An 18239-nucleotide genomic window follows, 5' to 3' on the forward strand; every position below is an offset into this window, starting at 1 on the left:
TCGAAGACAGTGTAACCGGAATGGATCAACCAATCAGCCATCACCTATTCTGGATGAATTGGGGATGGGTTCGTAGCCTACTTAATTATTGGAGACAAGAAGAAGGCGATCCCTTCCATCCACCACATTGCCCTCTTGGCGAAGAACTTGAAGCACTTACCGGCGAACCTATTCGAGACACCATTTTCTCTCTCATTTCCAGAGTGTCTCATCACGATTATATATTATTTCAAATTCTAGATCTTATTCGTCCACTCGTCCGAACCGACAATCACCCCGGTGTAATAGAAGAAGTCAACGAGCTTCGCGCTCAGGTAGTGGCTTTGGAGAATGTGGTGCAATGGTTACAAGCACCAGCAGCAGCACCGACAGCAACAGTACCACCATCAGGAACACCAATAGTACCATCACCACCACCAACAACAACATCCGTATCCCACACCTCAACATCACAATCTGTACCTCGAACATCACCATCATACGCACCATAGATACGAAGGAATACCAACAAAAACAAACGATAAAGTATTGATTCATAACTTCATCGAAGAAATATTTTGCAGAGAATATGTAGTTTCTAAAAGTTTTAGAGATTATATATTCTAGTCCTAGTCGAAAACCAGATGAGATTAATATTATGTTAACTCATTAAATTCATGATTACATCTAAGGAAAATATATATGTAGGTATATTTTCATAAAGATTGTAATTAAGAAAATTCTTTTGTACAAACTGTTAATGGTGAGAATATTTTAACGGGTAGGTAATACCCGAGATATATATAAATTCACAATTAATATGTTATATTCTTCGATTCTGATTCAACAAATCCTCAACTATACTCACTACTTTCACAACAATATATATACTTTTATAAAAATCAAAGCAACCATCCTCATCCAAATTTAATTACATATTTTGATTTTGACAAATCAAAATCCAAGTCAAGATTTAACAAAAGACATCATTCTTAGATTCCTACATCTTTCGAAGCTATACTTTGACTTCAAAACTGTGCTAGAACATCATAGAACCCAGAAAAGTATTTGTATCATTCAAAATCCTAGAACATTATATGAATATTAACGATTACAATCTATGTTCAAATTCCTCGAAATTCCTGAAGACACTTCAAATAATGAATCATCGAGATGATGATCCAACCACATGTTACCGCAGTCTTGTACCTGAAAAACCCTTAAAATCAAAGTCATAGTTTAACACGTATCCGTGTCAGATCCTTTGGCAGTTATTAGCTAAAATAACTTTTCAATCCCTTTTCAAAATAGACAGTTTTGTCACCACTCCAGCAAATCACCTTCAATTGTTCATTCGAATAAGCCTTATTATAACGATTACCCCTTCATCATTGTTACTGGGGAACCTTTCATGTTTCACCACATTAGCAGTAAATTTACCAACAACTTCATTTATCTTTGATGTTTCGAAAAATCATTATACTCATAGAAACCCTATCATGTACTCATCCACATCTTGTAACAATAATTGCCATACCAACTACCGAGAATTAGCAATCAGTATTTTGAATCTCGCATCAATTCTACGCCAACAGTTATATATATACATATAATGTCTATCTCCTAGACTTACTTACTTTGAATGTGAAGTTTCTGAAAAACACCCCAAACTGTGAAACTAGTCCTCCGAATTTTGGAAAAATGTGATGAAGCAGCAAAAACTATAAACGACCTTAACAGTCGAAAGTTGGATGATAAAGAGTAGTGTGTTGGAAAAGCACAGAAAAAGAGAAGGTTTGGAACTGGAAAATGGATTGAGCAAACTATGAAAAAGGCTGTGGACAAATCACAAAGACTAAACGTGCCTTCAAAGAATCCAAATGATTCAGTGTCTGCTGAAGTCATTAACGAATACCTTACTCCTAACTCTAAACCTTTATGAACAAGTCTTCTTCATCATCCTTCAATAATAGAAATTCTAATATATCATCGTATCTTTCATTATAAATATCTTCGATATTCCTGAAGATATTTTCACAACTATTCTTATCTGAAATCATTTATCTCTTTGCGCTATCTGTATTACATCATAAAAGAAACTATTTTAGTTTCAAAAATCTAAAAAATTCAAAAAAATGGATGTTTGAAGTAATGTTGGGAATTGAAGCATGAGTTAGTATAATATAATGACACTTGATCAACGTGATTATATTACAGTAAGTCATGCTGAGTTTTTAATGGAACGTCATAAAGGTTCACAGATCATACCGTCATCATGTGCCATGTTACACGACTCTTACATTCTACCCAATCTCCAAACATATTAAGAACATATCTTCATGATAGTTCTATCTTTCCGGATATTCTAGTAATTTGACAAATCAAGATCGTGCCATTACGATTACCTTCTTAGAACATTAACTATGTTCATCCAAAACTCCATACCTACGAATTCTGGACCATTATTCTCTTGACTTGAAGTCGGGAAGGAAAAATAAAAGCATGAAGCTCCGAAATATAATGGAGAATAAAAAACCCGATAAAAACCCCGAAATTACAAACCGTGTATATAAATGCGTATAGCAATATAAAGACACGGGAGAATGAAAAACACTATAACCCCAAGGTAATAGTAAAAGAAAATAACCTCCTCTGGTGGCAGATGAAAAAGAAGAATGAAGGATACGATAGCCAAGAAAATATCAAGAATCAGAACTGGATTAAGCATTTTCAAAATCTATTAGGAAGTATGAAATAAGAAAGAAGCTAATAGGAGTGGTGAAAATAAATGAAACGGAAGAGGTCAATTTATAGTAAAATATCAGACATAGCAATCGAGGCAGATTACACATTTAACTAAAGAAGATCTTAATCTCCTTAATTTCCGAAGAATCAAATCTTATTTAGATTATGAAGATTTTCTATTCCTTAAATTCCGGAAATCAATCGTTAATACGTCAAAAGTTAAGATGAATCTCTATTCCCTCATTTCACTTTATTACGATAACTTCTCTCATACGATTCGAATAATCAGATTGTTTTATCCATATTATTCAACGGTGATAAAACTCTATTTATCAACACATATATGTCATGAAAACATTTTTATTGTTAGTCATGACGACCTCACTCAGATTTCGGGACGAAATTTCTTTAACGGGTAGGTACTGTGATGACCCGGAAATTTCTGACCAAATTTAAACTTAATCTTTGTATGATTAACATTTCTGACACGATAAGCAAAGTCTGTAAAACTGAATCTCAAAATTTTTGAACTACTTTCATATATTCAAATACCTTTCGGTTGTTTTTGACGATTCACGAACAATTATATGTATATAGATACATATATATATATATATACTATAACTTGAAAACGTAACAATGTATTAATTGTTTGATACCGTACATTAAACTTATTGGTTTAAATATTTATTTGAATATATATATGATAAGTTAGAATATTAATTATGTGAATAACTTACGACGTATATTTAAAACGTGTTTATAAATGTTGAAAATATATATTAACTTGGTCATAAAACGATTTGTTATTATATATATATTAACAAATAGCGAGACAATGATTTATAGAAGTAAATGACCAAAACACTCGAAAGTTTAAGATACACTTTGAATGATATAGTTTATTGATAATTTAAGACTATATTTTGACAAAGGTACGAGTCACAAAATGTAAATTGCGAGTTTCCTAAGCGTACAAAAATGCGTTCGAGAAATCGGAACCGGGACATAAGTCGAGTGACAACGTATGAGTCATCGGAACGAAAAATACAAGTCAACTATGCACATGAATTTAATACAATATATAATTAATTATTTAAATTATATATATTATATAATAATATGTCGACAAACAAGAAAACAAAAACATTTTGAGCTGGATCAGGCGGCCATGCGATAGCATGGAAAATACACTAAAAACCCATGCGATCGCATGGGCATCAGATTCCAAAAAGTTGCCTATAAAAGGCTAGTTTCTGCTCGAGTTTTGTTTACACATATACTACTCCCTCTTTAATGTTATTATTATTTATTATTTATATTAATATTATTATTATTATTATTATTATTATTATTATTATTATTATTAAGATTATTATTATTATTTATTTTATTATTATTAGTAGTATTATTATTATTACTAATTATATCACTTAAAATACTACGACGAGGTCATGAGCGTGTCACCTTTAAAATGGGTTTTCAAGCGGGATAGAGCTAAGGAAACTATGGGTTATTACTAAAGAGGTTTTGGGTATTGTTCAAGGGTTTTGCTCGTGAGTCAAACTAGTATTTATCATCTCCGTTGCGTCTACGTACTTTCCTACAATATTGAATCACAATATTGATATGTAAGCATTTATATCTTATCTATTACAGTATATATTAATAGTGTATCCCTGACTAGTGCTCGAGTATATAGGATTATGCATGCTAGTACGATTAATTTTGTCGTTAAATAGTTTATAATAGATCACGAATTTAATACATATATTACTGATATAAGGTATATGATATGCATGTTTTTGGAAAGCTGGCGAAAAATCAATAACTTTTCATTTAGAGATCGCATAATTTCGATGAATGAATTAAAAGATATGGACAACTGAATTATGATTAACATTAATTGAAATTGCTTTTGAATCTGCAATTGATATTTAAACAACTTGTTTATAAGATTGATAATTTGGATTTTCAAATATTACTAATCGAGTAAATGAATTTCTATATAAGGCACGTCTCGATTTGTTGAACAATTGTCAAAATTGACTGTTTTATCATATTTTAAAGCTTTATAAAACTATAGTCTAATTATTCAAGAATTGGGAAACCATGTGAAATGTTAAACTATTTTCGATTACCATGATCATTCAAACTATAGTATAGATTTTAAAAGATCATATTGGGTCAGGTTGACTTTTTGAAATGACTTTTGTATGTCAATCTCGAGCATTAGGATTGTGATACACTATGACCCAACCTAGCTTATTAGACATGTATTGATCAACATATGTTCTATAGGTTGATATCTACGGTTAATTTTGCATTCCGAGTTTCGGTCACTTTTTGGTAAATGACCTTATGTGCTGCTAAGGTGAGTTTCATTTGCTCCCTTTTTAATTGCTTTTGCAATCTATATTTTTGGGCTGAGAATACAAGCACTTTATTTTAAACAATGGACACAAGTACATACTAAATTCTATACTGAGTTTGAACCAAAAATCCCTTAGCTTTGGTAACTAGTAACTGCCGGTTATAAGAATTGGTGAGCGTGAGTAGTAGTATATGGATCCATAGGGCTTGATATCCCCGTCCGAGCTAGAGCACTAGCCTTTTAACGGACGTATGCTATTTGAGAAGCGTACACGTTGGTTTTCGTGTATTATTAAGATGATTATACAAAGGGTACAAATTATATATACGTTAAGTTTAGTTACCAGGGTGCTCTATTACGTAGAATCATTTGATAAATGTTTCTGGAAGAAACAACTGAAATCTTGTGATCCACCTTTACATACGATTTATGTGCAACATTAAAACTATGAACTCACCAACCTTTATGTTGACACTTTTAAGTATGTTTATTCTCAGGTTTCTAGAAGTCTTCTGCTGTTCGCTTATACGTTATACAAGCTATGTGCATGGAGACATACATGCTTTATTCAAGAAAACTTTGCATTCACAAAATCATCACCGTGTATCTTATTTTCACTGCATTGTCAATGGATGTAGTATTGTAAACTATTATATACGATAATTGTCTATACGTAGAAATCATCAGACGTCGAAAATCTTGGATTTATATATTCATTTATGGTGTGCCTTTTAAAAAGAATGCAATGTTTACAAAACGTATCATATAGAGGTCAAAACCTCACTATGAAATCAATAAATGATGTATTCGTCCAAAGTGGATTTGGAGCGTTCGTCACATTTTTCTTTAGATTAAGATTTAGGCGCTTTAGAATTTTACGACGTCGCTTATCTCTTTATATTTAATAGATTTTAGTGCCTTTTAGGTTATTTCCGTTTTCCGTTTAGAATTCCTTTAAGCTTTAATACCTTTAGGCGCAACTTTTTATTTTTAGATTTTAGACTTTTAAGTTTCGACGCTTTACTTTCTTATTATTATTTTTCGATCTTTTTATTTTTCGACGTTTGTTTTTCGACTCTTATTTCTCGATGCGCTTTTTCTTTTTCATTTCTATGCTCTAGTTTTTAGAACATAGAATTTTCTTTATTTTCTTTAAATTTCGACGAAAAATTATTTTAAGCGGTTAAATTGATAGACATCCAAATTTTCTGCTTCGTAGTAATAGTTGGATTTGTTAGTGGCTGCGTTGTGGATTTTCCGACTTAAAGGATCCTGGCTCCCTGCTGCATCTTTTGGCTATTCGAAACGTGGGCAAAAGCAGAAAAGTCTTAATTTGATAACTTATATAATTTTTATTTTTATAACCATTAGGATATTCAGTGAATGCACCGAGCAAAACGTTCACCACCTGTAACTCGATCAAGACATCTAGCCAATATCGTCGCCGTTGATTTTTCTTTAGAATCATCATCTAGTCAAACAAGAACTCCAATTCAATTCTCCGATAATCCATCTTTTGAACCCGACTTCACAATTGAGAACCCAGAGGATATTCAAGGACAATTCCAAGATCCTGAACCACTAATCATTCCTCCTGAACTACAAATCGTTAAATCAGAATCCTCTAGTGATTCGTATTCAACAAATTCAATTATGGAAGTAACTGAACCTCTAAGTATGGAAGACCGAATGAGAGCCACACGTACGGGCCAAGGACACGCCATTATTAAGCCAGACATTAATGCGCCAGATTATGAAATCAAAGGAAAAATCTTACACATGGTAACTAATCAATGCCAATATAGTGGTACGCCAAAAGAAGATCCAAATGAACATCTTCGAACCTTTAATTGGATCTATACTCTATTCAAAATCAGAGAAGTTGAGGATGAACAGATCTAACTCATGTTGTTTCCCTGGACTTTAAAGGGAGAAGCCAAAGATTGGTTAGAATCATTACCCGAAGGAGCGATTGACACATGGGATGTCTTAGTTGAGAAATTTCTTAAAAGATTCTTTCCGGCATCTAAAGCCGTGAGACTTCAAAGAGAAATTGTTACATTCGCGCAAAAGCCAAATGAAACATTATATGAGGCGTGGACAAGATTCGGAAAGTTGTTGAGAGGATGTCCTCAGCACGGTTTAGACACTTATCAAATAGTACAAATATTCTACCAAGGTGTCGACGTTGCTACACGAAAAGACATCGACACAGCAGCTGGTGGTTCCATTATGAAGAAAACCGCAACTGAAGCTCACAAAATTATTGATAACACAGCTTCCCACTCACATGAGTGGCACCAGGAAAAAGATATTTTTCGTTCATCTAAAGTGGCTAGAGCCGATTCTAGCCATGACTTTGATTCTGTTTCCGCAAAAATAGATGCTTTCGAGAGATGAATGGAAAAGATGCCTAAAGATATTCACGCAATACGAATCAGTTGTGAGCAATGCGGTGGACCACACTTAATGAAAGATTGTCACATTGAACAAACGATGGAACAACGTGAGAATGTTTCCTACATAAACCAAAGGCTGGGAAATAATTATCAAAATAATTATCAACCGCCAAGGCCAAACTACAATCGAAATCAAAACATTCTTTACAATCCAAATGGACCCAACAATAACTCGTACAACCAACAAGGTCCGAATAACCAACCAACTCAAAACAACACTTTCAATCAACAAAGACCTAACTTGTATAAAACACCACAACAAACCGAAGAGAAAAAGCCAAATCTGGAAGAAATGATGATAAGGCTAATGGAATCTCAAACACAATTTATTACATCTCAAACCTAAACAAATGATTGGTTTGATCAGTCATTAAGAACTCAACAAGCTTCCATTTTAAATCTAGAAAAACACGTAGGTACTATTGCTAGCATGATGAGTGAGAGGGAACAAGGAAAGCTACCGAGTAATACTGAAGTAAATCTTCGGAATGAGAATGTTAATATGGTGTCAACAAATTCTGAAAAACCAGCACCAGAAGATGGGAAGGTTTTAGATGTGAGTAACAATGAAGAAGTTACACCACCGCCACCACCCGAGTATGTAAAGCCAGTGGTGGCACCATACAGACCACCCATCTCATTTCCAAGAAAAGGAGTTGAGTATGAGAAAGTAATAGGTAATAAAGTTTGTGATACCTCTGGAAAGATGTCACACCCCCAAAATGGACCAGGGGTAATTGTGAACAATCATATCATAACACAGTTGTATAAGCGAGAACGACTCTAAATGAGATGTTTTATTTATTAAATAAACAGCGGAAGCATTATTCAAAGTTTTACATCATAAGAGTACAGTAAATGGAAAATGTCTTAAACAAAATGATAAATATGAATGATGGACTCCATGCAAGCAGCAAAGCATACATCAATCATCTAGTAGCAAGTAGCAGCTAGCTCAATCATCACCTGTGACAAAACACGCTTAAAGTGTCAACCAAAAAGGTTGAGTGAAATTCATAGGTTTATAAATAATATCCAAAGTTTTAGACCACAAGATTTAGTTTAAAGTTGATTGATATAGAAATATCAATCTAAAAGTGTTGCTGCATTTTGTAATATCGCTACTAAACAAGTTTACCCTATGACACCTTGTACTGTCAGTGTCGTGGAATCATTATTATGTAACCAAAGACCAACAGTCGAATGGTTAGAGACGTTACTCTCAATAGGCCTACTCACAATAATTAAATTTGCATTTAAACGTAGCAATTAACGATATTACGGTAGGGATTTAGCATGAATTAAAGCATGACATCATAGTTAACAATTTAGTACTTGTGTCTAAGCGTAAAACAGTTATAAAGCAAGCATGTGTCTCACCCCAAAAGTTATAAAACAGTTATGAAACAGTAAAAAGTGGGGCTATGAAGTTCACCTTAATAGCACACGAAAGAATTGAACGGAAGGACGTGACCGAGATCTCAACCTAGAGATAGAACGTATGATCAGACATTGCCTAACAGACAATAGTATATAGTACTATATTGATAGTAATGGTTCACTAAAGAATTTCCATTTTTGAAAGGTTACTATTTATGGAAAGTTTTCACTTATAGTAATTTTCCAATTTTAGAAAGTTCGGGTTAATCTTTAGCAAGACGTTGTATAACTTTACTCAAACTTCGTTGCTATCAAATAAGTCAGGAATGACCAGATGTAACCGGGGGCCCAGGATTCTTGACCAGAATCTAAGTCATGGCATTCGAGATCCACAAGCTTACCCATAAATGGCAACCTAGACATCATTTACTTACGACCGTGAGTAGCGATGAAGTTCACATGAATTGTACATTATCTTTGATTAACCTTCACTTTAGGTGTATACACACAACGAATTATTAATGTACTTAATAATCATATATGTGATAATATAACCTAATTATTATTTAATATTTAGTTATTATACCTTAGTATGTCTTATATATATTAAATATAATTACCTTTAAATAAATACCTAAATTACTTCAAAAATAATAGTGTTTTATTAATCGAACATTATTCAAAAATGTCTAAATAATAAATTAAATATCTAAAAATTACATACATAATTTTTATAGTCTTAGTTAATCATATAGATTAGTAGAAAAATTTAAGAAAACGTTTTTATTATATTTTTGTATTTATTTTTGTTTTTACCCTTAATGTATTCACAAAACAATTTTAATTCTACATAATTACTAAATAAACCCAAATAATTATTTTTATAATTTTTATAAGTTTCTATCAGTCTAATAACCTGTAGAAAAATATTTAAAAAAATATTTTTTTATTATTTTATATTTATTCTTAATTTACCTTCGAATTACATAATAATAGAGTTTAATTATATAATAAATACCAATTCGACCCAAGTAATCATTTTTATAATTTTTTCAGATCTATATAAGTTTTAAAAACTCATAAAAAAATAATATATATTTTATTTTTGGTTAAAAGTATTTATTACGAATTTTACATTGTTTTTACTTTTAAACACTACATAATTCGTATTTGATTATAAATAATATTCCATAAATTATCAAAATTATTTTTATGCATCATAACACTTATAATACTAATTATAACATATAAACATAATTAATTTCGAATTTTACAAAGAATATACAATAAATATAAATATAAATGACAATATTGAAAAAATTAATAAAAATAGAAAGTACCTCAAATTTTCTTCAAGGTTTTGAGAGAATAACTTAAGTTTTTGTGTTTGGCAAGAAAAAATGAATGAGGAGCCATGTATTTATAGGTAAAAAATGGTTGGTGAAAAGAAAAAAAAATAATAAAATAAAGGTGCCAATTTTGATAAAATAATAAAAACATGTTAAAAATGTTTTTAATAAGTTTTTGTTTTTGAAAATATTTAGTCAAAATTCATGGGCTCATTATTTAATTTATAAAAAAAATCTTATTTCTTTTTATTTTTATTTTTTTTATAAGCTAAAAATATATATAATGATTAAAATAACTTATCATTTAATTAATAATTATGTTACATATAGTTTTAAATATAATACTCATTAATATTAACTAAAGTTATTTTATATAATTAGTGTAAACTTTAGTTAACAGAACATGTCGACTAAAAATAAATATTTGATCAACGTCGAATTTAATTACGTATGGATAACAACCCTATAGTCAAATTAGTCAATTCAGGTATGGAAATATGAGGGTTGTTATAGTACCTACCCGTTAAAAGAAATTTCGTCCCGAAATTTAGTTGTTGCCATTAATCGGTGTTGTTCATACATAGACGAGGATATTTACGTTTTATTTGGTTTTCACGTTCCCAGGTATGCTCGGGGCCTTGCGTGAATTCCAACGGATAGAATATTGTTCTGTTTCAGGAATTAAAATCATACATACCATAATTTCTACAAGTTCTTCTACGAAGTGCATTTTATTATTAATGCGGAGATCATTCAAAATGATGATGTTATACAAGTCATTTCAGTAAATTGGATATATAAAATGTGTTATAAATAATATTGAGCTCATTTAAACCTTGAGCGTTTATGCCACAATGTTAGGGTAGATAAAACAGAGAGTAGTTCATGAAAATTATGAAGTTTGATAGAGATCATCATTGTTTACAACAAGAATATTGTAATGATGAATATAAGTTGAAGAATAAAGTTTTATCACTATTGAATAATATGGATAGAACGATTCGATTATAGAAAGAGTATAAACGAAGCTATCGTAAAAGAGTGAATGAGTAAATTAAATGTTCGCCTTAACTTTTGAGGTAGTCACGATTGATTTCCGGAATTCAAGGGATTAAAGGAAATCTTCGTAATCTATAAGATTTGATTATCCGGTATTTACGTAATTTTGGGATTTCTTTGATTAAATGCGGTGAATTGCCTCGATTGCTGTGTTTGGAAATTTTACTATAAATTATCTTCTTCCGTTTCATTATCTTCACCACTTCTATACTTTCTTCCTAGATTTATACTTCCAAAAGATTTGTTAATATGCTCAATCCCGTATTGATATTTGTTATTATATTGACCATATATGCAGTCATGCTTCTTTTTCTTTTACCACCAGAGGAATCTGTTTACTTCTACTATGCTCTTGGGGTTATAGTGTTTTTAATTCTCCCGTGTCTTTATGTTGCTATACGCATTGATATACACGATTTGTAATTTCCGTGTTGTTATCGGGCTTTGTATTTTCCCTTATATGTCGGAGCTCTTTACCTTTTTATTCTGCTCTCGACTCTAAGTTAAGCGAGTAATGGTCCAGAATTTGTAGGTATGAAGTTTCGAATGAACCTAATGTTCTAAGCGTAATATCACGATTTGATTTGGTAAATTACCAGAATTACTGAGGATAGAACTATCAAGAATATATGTTCTTGATATGTTCAGAGATTAAGTAGAATGTAAGAGTCGTGTAACATGGCAAATAATGATTATAAAGTCAATGAATCATCATCTTCCATTAAAAATTTAGCATGACTTACTGTAATATAATCACGTTGGCCTGACGTCATTATATTATACTAACTCATGCTTCAATTTCCAACATTTCTTCAAAACATTTATAATTTAAACTTGAATTTTACTGAATATAGAAACTAAAATAGTTTCCTTTATAAAGATATCGCAAAGAGATACTTAATTGTGGACAAGAATCGTTATGAAAATATCTTCAGAAATATAGAGGATATTTATAACGACATTTTGGAATTTCTAAGTTCAAAGGTTGATGAAGAAAAATTTTTCGCAAGCTTTTAACATAACTTCGGAGCAAGATATTCTCTAAAGATTTCATCGGATCCAGAATTACTTGGATTCTTTGAATATAGGGTTTGGTCCTTGTATTTGTCCTTGGTCTCCTCCATGGTTAGCTCAATCCGTTTTTCAGTTCCAAATTTTCTTTTGAGCTTTCCAACGTAACATTCTTTATTATCAAACTTTTGGCCATTGAGACCATCTACAATTTTGCTATTTCCTCTGCATTTAATGCAGCCATATTTGATTCATCGGTTATCAATCCGAGATGGTTTCAAGAAATTTTATTTTTAGATGATTAAACGCTGATTGTAATCATCAACGGATCTAATGGTTGATGAATAGGCGTTGTTGATTTCAAAAGTAATGAACGATAATTTCGGTGGTTTGATGTGATAATTCATCATAGAATACAAATGAATATAATTCATGAATGTAGTGATCTTTAGGAAGATTACACTTGCTAAAGCTTTACTTGGATTCCGTTATGTCCAAATCAGAATAGGTAATTAAATTTGTATGAAAATGGTTGTTCTTTAGTGAACGGATACATATGTGTATGTAAGTAGTATAGTTACTAATTATTGAATCAGAATTTGAAGAATGTACACTGTAAGATATTGATGTGAGATATAAATATTTCTCGGGTTTTACCTACCCGTTAAAATATTTTCACAATTAACAGTTTGTACAAAAGGATTTTTAATTACAATCTTTATGAAGATATACGTTCATATATGTATTCTTCACGTATAATATAGATTTAATGAGTTAATATACTATTAAAATCATTTGATTTGCGGTTGAAGCGAGAATAAATAATCTTCAAAACTTGAGAGATTATATAATCATCGCAGAATCTTTCTTTAATGAAGTTATGAATCAATACTCCATCGTTCATTGTTATTGATATACCTCGGTATATGATGTTGATGCTCGTGGAATTCTTGTGAAATTCACAAGGCACGAATGATGTTTTCTAAAGAGTTTTGAGTACATCGAAAATGAAAGTGTAAAACCAAACATGTATTTGAATAATACACTTAGTTTATTATGAAATGGAGTTTATTGTGATGAAGCAGTGATTAACGAGGAATGTATATCATAGCATATTAGTGATATGAATTAACCAAGTAGTACATACTATTTAAGATTCACACGTAATAGCTTAATAGCTTAATACGAAAAGATTTATTATTGTTCCAAACCATATATATATATATATATATATATATATATATATATATATAAAGTATACATATATAATTTTCAGGAAGAATGAGTCAATACATCTTAAGTCATTATTACTAATATTCCTTGGTATCTATGGGGCATATGATGTTGATATCCGAGGTACAGATTATGGTGTTTGTTGTTGGTGAAGCTGATGTTGTTGGTGGTGATGCTGTTAGTACTGGTGGTGATGCTGGTTATGCTGCTGGTGCTGCTGCTGGTGCTCGTAGGTTTCGCACCATATTCTCCAGAGCCACCACTCGAGCGCGAAGCTCATTGACTTCTTCTATTATTCCGGGGTGATTGGCGGTTCGGACAAGTGGATGAATAAGATCTAGAATTTTAGATATTATATATTCGTGACTGGATACCCTGGAAATGAGGGTGAAAATAGTGTTCCGAACGGGTTCGCCGGTAAGTGCTTCTGGTTCTTCACCAAGAGGTGAATTCGGTTGGTGGAAGGGATCACCTTCTTCTTGTCTCCATTGATTAAGTTTACTACGAACCCATCCCCAATTCACCCAAAATAGATGATGACTAATTGGTTGGTTCATTCCGGTTACGCTGCCATTGGAGCTCGAGGAGTTCGAGGAATCATGTGAGAAATCCATATTATCTGATCGGAATAAGGGTTTTTGTTATGAGATGAGTGTTGAATATTGAATGATATATTTGTCTTCTTGATATACGTATATATAGCAAAAAGATTTCCGTAATTTACGGAGGAAATTTAGGAAAAGTGTTAGACAAAGTTTATTAAGATAGATATGATAAGATATAATAAGATATGATGTGTCTATAATCCAATAATAGCAGTATGACGTGTCGAGATCATAAAATGATAAGTATGTAATCTGATAATCTTTCGATTAAAGACTTTTAATTCGTAATGGCCTATTCAGGTCTAGGGGCTTGAGCTATAGGATCCTTTAAATCGGTAATCCAAACCCTTCCATTCTAGAGTTTCGTAGACGCCATCCGTCAAGAAAATTCAATAACGAGAAATAAAAGGTATAAAAGTAATGAATATGAGTAGTGATGACATTATAATGTCTTTGAGATTCTCGATAACTCAATGACATTTTTTGGTTCGCAAACTGATACATAAAGGCATAAAGCATATAGGTACGTGATATAACAGGGAGTTATATACGTTTGAGTATGAATAGTAACAAATATAGGAGTTTCAAAAATTCATAGATAATATTTCATGTAATACATATGTAATACACAAAACCATGATAAATGACATAGGAATGTCGAGAACGGTGTCGCATTTAAATGTGGTGGCGGAATTGAATACTACTTAGGAGAATGAGCAGAGTTCTTAGATTGGCTCGGAATTATAAGATAAGTAAAGTTTCTAAAGTATAGTGTAGCATTTAACAGTTAAAGGCAACAATTAAAGGCACTATAGTCAAAGGAAGTTGTAGTCCTACATTGCTAAGGTACCTAATTGTATAAGGCACACATAAGATGCAATCCTGGTTCTCTACAACAACCTGCTCTTATACCAATCTGTCACACCCCCAAAATGGACCAGGGGTAATTGTGACCAATCATATCATAACACAGTTGTATAAGCGAGAACGACTCTAAATGAGATGTTTTATTTATTAAATAAACAGCGGAAGCATTATTCAAAGTTTTACATCATAAGAGTACAGTAAATGGAAAATGTCTTAAACAAAATGATAAATATGAATGATGGACTCCATGCAAGCAGCAAAGCATACATCAATCATCTAGTAGCAAGTAGCAGCTAGCTCAATCATCACCTGTGACAAAACACGCTTAAAGTGTCAACCAAAAAGGTTGAGTGAAATTCATAGGTTTATAAATAATATCCAATGTTTTAGACCACAAGATTTAGTTTAAAGTTGATTGATATAGAAATATCAATCTAAAAGTGTTGCTGCATTTTGTAATATCGCTACTAAACAAGTTTACCCTATGACACCTTGTACTGTCAGTGTCGTGGAATCATTATTATGTAACCAAAGACCAACAGTCGAATGGTTAGAGACGTTACTCTCAATAGGCCTACTCACAATAATTAAGTTTGCATTTAAACGTAGCAATTAACGATATTACGGTAGGGATTTAGCATGAATCAAAGCATGACAGCATAGTTAACAATTTAGTACTTGTGTCTAAGCGTAAAACAGTTATAAAGCAAGCATGTGTCTCACCCCAAAAGTTATAAAACAGTTATGAAACAGTAAAAAGTGGGGCTATGAAGTTCACCTTAATAGCACACGAAAGAATTGAACGGAAGGATGTGACCGAGATCTTAACCTAGAGATAGAACGTATGATCAGACATTGCCTAACAGACAATAGTATATAGTACTATATTGATAGTAATGGTTCACTAAAGAATTTCCATTTTCGGAAGGTTACTATTTATGGAAAGTTTTCACTTATAGTAATTTTCCAATTTTAGAAAGTTCGGGTTAATCTTTAGCAAGACGTTGTATAACTTTACTCAAACTTCGTTGCTATCAAATAAGTCAGGAATGACCAGATGTAACCGGAGGCCCAGGATTCTTGACCAGAATCTAAGTCATGGCATTCGAGATCCACAAGCTTACCCATAAATGGCAACCTAGACATCATTCACTTACGACCGTGAGTAGCGATGAAGTTCACATGAATTGTACATTATCTTTGATTAACCTTCACTTTAGGTGTATACACACAACGAATTATTAATGTACTTAATAATCATATATGTGATAATATAACCTAATTATTATTTAATATTTAGTTATCATACCTTAGTATGTCTTATATATATTAAATATAATTACCTTTAAATAAATACCTAAATTACTTCAAAAATAATAGTGTTTTATTAATCGAACATTATTCAAAAATGTCTAAATAATAAATTAAATATCTAAAAATTACATACATAATTTTTATAGTCTTAGTTAATCATATAGATTAGTAGAAAAATTTAAGAAAACGTTTTTATTATATTTTTGTATTTATTTTTGTTTTTACCCTTAATGTATTCACAAAATAATTTTAATTCTACATAATTACTAAATAAACCCAAATAATTATTTTTATAATTTTTATAAGTTTCTATCAGTCTAATAACCTGTAGAAAAATATTTAAAAAAATACTTTTTTATTATTTTATATTTATTCTTAATTTACCTTCGAATTACATAATAATAGAGTTTAATTATATAATAAATACCAATTCGACCCAAGTAATTATTTTTATAATTTTTTCAGATCTATATAAGTTTTAAAAACTCAGAAAAAAAATTATATATATTTTATTTTTGGTTAAAAGTATTTATTACGAATTTTACATTGTTTTTACTTTTAAACACTACATAATTCGTATTTGATTATAAATAATATTCCATAAATTATCAAAATTATTTTTATGCATCATAACACTTATAATACTAATTATAACATATAAACATAATTAATTTCGAATTTTACAAAGAATATACAATAAATATAAATATAAATGACAATATTGAAAAAAATTAATAAAAATAGAAAGTACCTCAAATTTTCTTCAAGGTTTTGAGAGAATAACTTAAGTTTTTGTGTTTGGCAAGAAAAAATGAATGAGGAGCCATGTATTTATAGGTAAAAAATGGTTGTGAAAAGAAAAAAAAATAATAAAATAAAGGTGCCAATTTTGACAAAATAATAAAAACATGTTAAAAATGTTTTTAATAAGTTTTTGTTTTTGAAAATATTTAGTCAAAATTCATGGGCTCATTATTTAATTTATAAAAAAAAATCTTATTTTTTTTTATTTTTATTTTTTTATAAGCTAAAAATATATATAATGATTAAAATAACTTATCATTTAATTAATAATTATGTTACATATAGTTTTAAATATAATACTCATTAATATTAACTAAAGTTATTTTATATAATTAGTGTAAACTTTAGTTAACAGAACATGTCGACTAAAAATAAATATTTGATCAACGTCGAATTTAATTACGTATGGATAACAACCCTATAGTCAAATTAGTCAATTCAGGTATGGAAATATGAGGGTTGTTATAAAAGAAGAAGAAGAAGAATAAGAAAGTGCAAGAAACAAAAACCGTAGAAGTAAACCCGGTAAAGACAGTTCCACCAAAACTTCCACCAAGGTTGGGTGATCCGGGTGAATTTATTGTTCCTTGTCTACTTAGTGATTGTGTCATGTATAATGCACTAGCAGATTTAGGTGCGAGTGTGAGTGTTATGCCTCTTTCATTATATAAGAGATTAGGAGTAGGTGAGTTAAGTCCAACGAAAATGAGTGTTCGACTCTTTGATCAAACCATTAAGCACCCAGTTGGAATTGTTGACAACCTACCCGTTCAAGTAGGTAATTTAACCTTTCTAGTCGAATTTATTGTCATTGACATAGAAGAGGACTCAAACATTCCTCTAATTTTAGGTCGACCATTCCTAGCATCCACCAGGGCATTATTTGATGTACGAGAGGGTAGAATGACACTTAGTGATGGTGATAAATCGGTCACCTTTGTGAGTCGAAAGGCTAAATCTCCACCAACCAAAACTGTTGAACCAACAAAAACGATTGGTAAGAACCATGTTGTTTTACTAAATCCAACGGTAGTGCTTAGCAATAATAAAATGCCTAAGT

At 31.0% G+C, this 18239-nt stretch overlaps 1 non-coding gene and 1 pseudogene across 1 annotated transcript; both read right to left on the reverse strand.

Moving 5' to 3' along the window:
* Positions 1-7135: 7135 nt before the first annotated feature.
* On the reverse strand, positions 7136-7242 carry LOC139850899 (small nucleolar RNA R71). The gene has a single exon (XR_011760275.1). It is a non-coding gene; the product is annotated as a small nucleolar RNA R71 (small nucleolar RNA).
* Positions 7243-15256: 8014 nt separating this feature from the next.
* Positions 15257-18239, reverse strand: part of LOC139850573 (mediator of RNA polymerase II transcription subunit 10b-like) — a 264036-nt pseudogene continuing 261053 nt past the window's right edge.

This window comes from Rutidosis leptorrhynchoides, chromosome 5 (genome assembly GCF_046630445.1).
Source record: "Rutidosis leptorrhynchoides isolate AG116_Rl617_1_P2 chromosome 5, CSIRO_AGI_Rlap_v1, whole genome shotgun sequence".
Lineage (NCBI taxonomy): Eukaryota > Viridiplantae > Streptophyta > Magnoliopsida > Asterales > Asteraceae > Rutidosis > Rutidosis leptorrhynchoides.